The following is a 7,108-nucleotide window of genomic DNA, read 5'->3' as shown; positions in this document are numbered from 1 at the left end:
AATAAAACTGCACACACTTCACAACTATAGGATAATGGCCAACCAACTTTCCAGGGTTATCCAGTCCCTGTCCATACCTCAACTTTCCTGCCCTAATGCACTGTAGTCTTAATCCCAAAATCATTCCGTTTTCCAATGACTCAGGCGGTTTTGCCATCAGTCCCTATGTTTTGACATGATCTCTCACCCCCTCCACATTTACTGGGTTTCGTCTACTATCAATGTAAGTGCAAGTACCTCTCTTCACCACATCATCTTTGGCCAACACAGTCTAAGAATTGTCGTCATGATTTTCGGTGCATTTATTTACAATCAGACAGGGCCTGGTTGCTTTTTTTTCATTCTTGGTGTACTCTGATTGCCAAAATTCATCTGGCCTTTAGCAAGGTTAACTCCATACAATCGGTCTGTCACACCCAGACCCAGTACCACATCAATTCCTGCAATAAGCCTATTCAGTACAGTCACAATTAATTGCAGCGATATATTCCTATAGTCCTCATCACGATCTCAGCATCGGCCTCTCCACAACATTTCACTTCTCTGACACCTACTGCTCTATTATTGCTGTTTTTCTTCCAAGAGTTGGAGACGTTTGTAGTAACAAGCGTTGTTGTACATCCAGTATCGACAAGAGCTCTAATCCTCTTCTTGTTAATACTGACCACTATCTGTGGCAACAAACTCTCACATGTCTTTCCAGTATAAAAGGGGTGACTACTGACACAATAGCACCCCTTTACTTGGTTCCTGGAACCAAAGAGCAAATCCTGCTAAAGTGCCTCACCTGGCCATACTGAAAACACCTTATCTGATCGTTGCTCCTTACAGTCTCTCGTCATATGAGGCCTTTGGCATTTGAAGCATTTACTGGTAAATTTACGACTTTGTTTCTGCTTTGATTGTTTGCCGTAGTGTGTGTGTGACTGCTCTAAATTCACGCTGTTTTGCCAGCACTCTAGCATGCCTCAAAATCTCCTCCTCATCCATGGTTTCCATTTCAGTAAGTCGTTACTGTTCCATAGAGACCTTTGCCGCATATACAGCTACTGACTCTCTGGTCCCAGTAAGTCTTCCGATCTTATTATAAGACTCAAACGCACTCTCTGAAAATGTGGCCTTTCAGCAATGGTCTGTTTTCTGTCCCATTTTTATATAGATTTGTAGCGCACTCCCTTCCAAATACGTATACCTTTGGAGAGACTTGTCAACTGCGGATAGGCTGTCAACAAATTTGTTGATGTCTTAACAAGAGTAGTTGGTCTGTCAAACCTAAATTCGCTCCTCAAGTATCTCATTACATCCCATACAAAAGTAACATATTTACACAAACCTTATAGAAATCATAACACATTCCATTAAATTTCTTGAAAAACATGGAGATCCAATTAGAGTAGTCAAACCTTAATAGTATTCAGTGCAGGTCCACATACTACTACTTGTTCATCTAGTGTTCTTCATAAATTCCCTCCTCACGTATTTCATTACATATAAAAGTAAGATCTTTACCGAAACCTTGTAGAAATCTATTCATACTGTGTTTTTTTTCTCGCCTATCATCTTGGTGTTTTGCAAACTACAGTAACGTTTATTTAGAATAATATAATTGACAAATTAAAAAATGCATGAGTATGAATAGAAAATGTAGTTGATAAAAGCAAAGAAAATGTCAGCATCAATCTGCACCAATTATTATAAAAGTTTTTGATTGAAACTTAAATAATAAGGTTAAATGTTTATTAAATGTTTATAGTAAGTTAAATATTTAGCCCTAATAATATTTAAAGGGCAAACATTAAAATAATGTTTACATTTATGGATGAACAGATTGTTTTACCTTTTTTCACCCAAAAGAAGTCACAATGCCACTCGGAAGTAAGATAGGAGAAAACTTCTTGGGATATAATATAATAATATAGTAAGATTAAATATGTATTATCTATTTATAGTAATTTAAACATTTAATCTCACTAATACTTAAGGATCAAATATTCAAGACGTTCATGAGTTAAACGCCTGTGATAAAATGTATTTTACTTCATATAAATTAGGGTGAGCAAATATCCTGAATGTAAAACATTCAAGATATTTTTACACGTTTTAATCACAATTAAGACATATTACTACTACTCGATGTTTGAAGATAAAACATTGAAAATGTTTTTTACCACCTGGATGTAAGGGGCTATTATTTGAAAAACATGGGACCCAACATTGTGACGATGAGACAGAGCGTGGAGCTTGGGACCTAGGGGGGGGAAGCTATGGATTTAAGCCTTTTTTAACTTCGTCTGGGACGGATATATTTATGGAAGTTTTAGAGGTTCATATGTCACAATAATCAATGCATATTCTAATGTGAACGGTGAAGACGTCTATAATAATCTCAGTTAAAATTAATTTTCTAGCACAATTGAGAAAACTCATTCAGTTTAAAATTTATTCGTAATGTTCGCAAATTATTTGTTAACTATTTGATAATTAGTAAACTTAAAAATCCTGCATAAAATTGTGAGCTTTGTGGATGTCTAGAGTACTCTCAGTTAATAGTAATTTTCTAGCATAGTTGAGAAAAGCCACCTATTAAAGACGTCTTTGTAATCTTCTCAAATTATTCTCAAATATATTTCATAATTTGTGAATTAAAAATAGTTTCGTGCCTATATTTCAAAACATCTAAAAAATTTACATTTTATCACTTACAATTTACTAATCAGATGAATTCAAGCCGAACTATATATTTCTTCAAACAAATGTAAGATTGAATAAATTATATATATATATATATACATGAACTAAGTGTAAAAAAAGAGGATATAAAATATATGCAATTTCACTGTAGGACTTTTATACGAATTTAAGTTTGGGTACTAAAAATAAATATAATTAGAAAATGTAGATTTTTTATAATATATATATATATATATATATATGTACACATATGTATACATATATGTATATATATGCACATATATATGTACATATATATGTGCATATATATATATGTACATATATATTTATGTACATATATATGAATGTATGTATATATGTATATATATGTATGATGTATATATATGTATGTATATGTATATAAATATATATGCATGTACAGATATGTATATATGTATGTTTGCATATATGTATGCATATATGTATGTCAATATATGTATGTAAATATATGTATATTTGTGTGTGTATATGTATGTAAATATATGTATATTTGTGTGTGTGTATATGTGTATTGGGGTGGAGGGCTCCTGTAAGCCGTAGTGAAGGTAATCTTTCTAGGAGAAGCAAATCTCTGATTTAAAAAACCATAAGGCGGAAGACCAGTACCCGCATTAAACTGGTCTGCAGTTTAATTTGTTGCTGGCTATCTTGCTCTTGCTTGTTGCTGGATCTCAACATTTTAAACCGAGAGAGAGACTTAGCTGCCGTACAAAGCTAAGACTCTGTAACATCATCTTTGTATAGATACTCCCTCAGGCATTTGGGCTCATGGATTTTAAATGTCTAAGGGAGTGGCACTCGTCTGACAAGACGTTGCAATCATCATCATCATATATATGTGTATGTAAATATATGTGTATGTAAATATATGTATGTATATATATATATGTATGTATATATACATATGTGTGTATGTAAATATATGTGTATGTAAATATATGTATGTATATATAAGTATGTATATATACATATGTGTATATATATGTATATATGTGTATGTATATATATGTATGTATGCATATGTATATATATATATGTATGTATGCATATGTATATATATATATATGTATGCATATGTATATCTATGTATATATGCATATGTATATCTATGTATATATGCATATGTATATATATATGTATATATGCATATGTATATATATGCATATATGCATATGTATATATATGCATATATGTATATATGCATATATATATGTATATATATATATATGTATATCTGTATATATATATATGTATATATGTATATCTGTATATATATGTATATAGGCATAGATATATATATATGTATATATGTATATCTGTATATATATGTATATATGCATAGATATATATATATATGTATATATATGTGTATATATGTTTATATATATCTATATATATGTATCTGTGTATATATGTGTATATGCATATATAGATGTATATCTGTATATATATATGCATATATGCATATATAGATGTATATATGTATATATACATCTATATGCATATATGTATGTATATTTATCTATCTATATATATATGTATACATTTATACATATGTGTGTATATATGTTTATATATGTGTCTTTATATATATATATATATATATGTGTGTATATGTATATGTTTATATATGTATATATATGATGATTATAAAGAAGGCAAAATAAGAAAAGTGTTTTACGGACTTTTTGTCATTTCTATATTTATTTTAAATTCCACTAAAAACATAGATTTTTTTTTTTGCAGATGTTCCAGATTGAACGTTATTATTTAATATTAACGGAGTATCATTTTCCTGATTAATTATCCTATAAACATGTTTATTATTGAATATGACATGAAAGACTTATATTGTTTGGAAGATTACAGTGACATTATTGGGAAGATTTATTATACAAGTATTTAATGAGTTTTATGGTATAGTTCTTAAAACATAAAATAAAAATCACAAAAGAGAAATCCAACTGAGTAAAAGCTACTCTTGAGAAATGTTTTTCTTTTTCTGCAAAGTAGGGTTTATTAAAACATGTGAGGACACAGACTGGAAAACGATTAAATCAAAACAATTTTTTGGATGTGGTAGGATGTCGTATTTTCAGCTTTTATAAAAATAAAATTTAAAAAAAATTTTTCTGAAAAATGTATAAATATTCTTTATCTGAAACATCAAAATTAATGATAATTCACACTGCAAAAAGCCACATACTTGTTAAGTATGCGGATATTCTTGTTCTGGAAAATTATCGTTTGTGAGACACTTGGCAAATCAAACTCGGAAAAAAACCTTGTTCTTGTGATGTGTGTGGATATTCTTTTTTCTCAAAAATCGACTAGTTATACATATGAGAACTCACATTGGGAAAAGCCACATTCTTTTAATTGTTTGGATATTCTTATTCTGAAAATCAAACTTAATGATGCATATGCGAACTTACACTAGGGTAAATACACATTCTTGTGAAGTATGTGGATATTCCTTTTAACAAAAATCAAATTTAGTAGCACATATGAGAACTCACACTGGGGAACATGAATGCCTACTGGAGAGAACGAATTCCTACTGGAGAGAATTTGAATGCCTACTATAACTGTCCTCGAGTGTCTAAGGTCTATCTGTACAGGGGTTTGCCAGAACAATCTGGCATGAGGATACTTTTTCTATAGAAATATACCCGGACCAAATATTGAAAATCACATAGTATTCGCTGCCCAAGTAATATCTCCTCACTATGGCTAACTAATATTAGCTTTTATAAGGAATGGTGCACCTTCTCCGAGTGATGTTACCTCAAGTAAAAGCACGAAGCTGGATACTCCATCAGAGTAGATAAATTCTTGTCCTGGAATCCAGTAAGACCAAGAAACCAAAATGAAAGGTATACTACAACGTATGAAAATAGTTGATTGGGGAGAGAAATTATGTTTTCAATTTCTGAAATATATACTATTGATTTCTGAGAGCTTCGACTGAAGTAAAATGAAACCAAAACGGGAAAAGCCACATTGTTGCGAATTGTGTAAATATTCTTGTTCTAAAAAATCATCATTAATGAAACATATGAGAACTCACACTATGGCAAAAACACATTCTTGTAAAGTATGTAAATATTCTTGTTCTAAAAATTCATCATTAGTGAAACATATGAGAATTCACACTGGAGAAAAGCCACATTCTTGTGAAGTGTGTGGACATTCCTTTTCTGTAAAATCAAATTTAGTCGCACATATGAGAACTCACACCGGGGAAAAGCCTTATTCTTGTGAAGTGTGTAGATATTCTTGTTCTGAAAAAGCAAGTTTAGTAGCACATGTGAGAACTCACACTGGGGAAAAGCCACATTCTTGTGAAGTGTGTGGGTATTCTTATTCTGAAAAGACATCGTTAGTGAGACATATGAGAACTCACACTGGGCAAAAGCCATATTCTTGTAAAGTCTGTGGGTATTCCTTTTTTCAAAAATCAAATTTAGTAGCACATATGAGAACTCACACTGGGGAAAAGCCTTATTCTTGTAAAGTGTGTGAATATTCCTTTTCACAAAAATCAAATTTATTGACACATATGAGAACTCACACTGGGGAAAAGCCATATTCTTGTAAAGTGTGTAAATATTCTTGTTCTCAAAAAGCATCGTTATTGACACATATGAGAACTCACACTGGTGAAAAACCACATTCTTGCGAAATGTGTAAATATTCATGTTCTGAAAAGGCATCATTAGTGACACATATGCGAACTCATACTGGGGAAAAGCCACATTCTTGTAAAGAATGTGGATATACTTGTTCTCATAAATCAAGTCTAGTGATACATATAAAAAATAAACACGCTTAGAAAATCTTGCAAAAAATAGTCTTATTCTTAAAGTTCACATCATTCATATGAGAACTTCAAGTAAAACAGTTTTACATAAAACAAACCTAAAACGACTCATGATTGATGAATCTATTCTTAATTAATATTTCATGATAAAACAAAACTATTCTTAATTAATATTTTATAATAGAACCAGAGTAGAGAATATAATGCAATATAAGGAAGTAAAGTCTCGGAAAATAGTATATTATAAAAGAGAGTTGACTAATCAGAATGTGAAGACACAATTAGTAGAACAATCTGCTGTGTAGAACAAATACAGTTTAAAAAATTAAAACTAATTAAATACCCTTATATATATATATATATATATATATATATATATATATATATATATATATATATATATATTAATTTTAATAAAATCAAATATGTGCTCTAAAAAGGATGTTTTTATTCACACGATATCAATGTTTCTCTTCTCGTTAATAAACTGTAGTGAAAATAAAAAAGAAACACGTATGGAAAATCACAATTAAAAATTTAAAAAAAACTTACTTT

The sequence above is a fragment of the Euprymna scolopes genome, chromosome 46 (assembly GCF_053919585.1).
Source record: "Euprymna scolopes isolate OS-2025 chromosome 46, ASM5391958v1, whole genome shotgun sequence".
NCBI classification, from domain to species: domain Eukaryota; kingdom Metazoa; phylum Mollusca; class Cephalopoda; order Sepiida; family Sepiolidae; genus Euprymna; species Euprymna scolopes.
Note: the sequence above shows the minus strand (reverse complement) of the source record.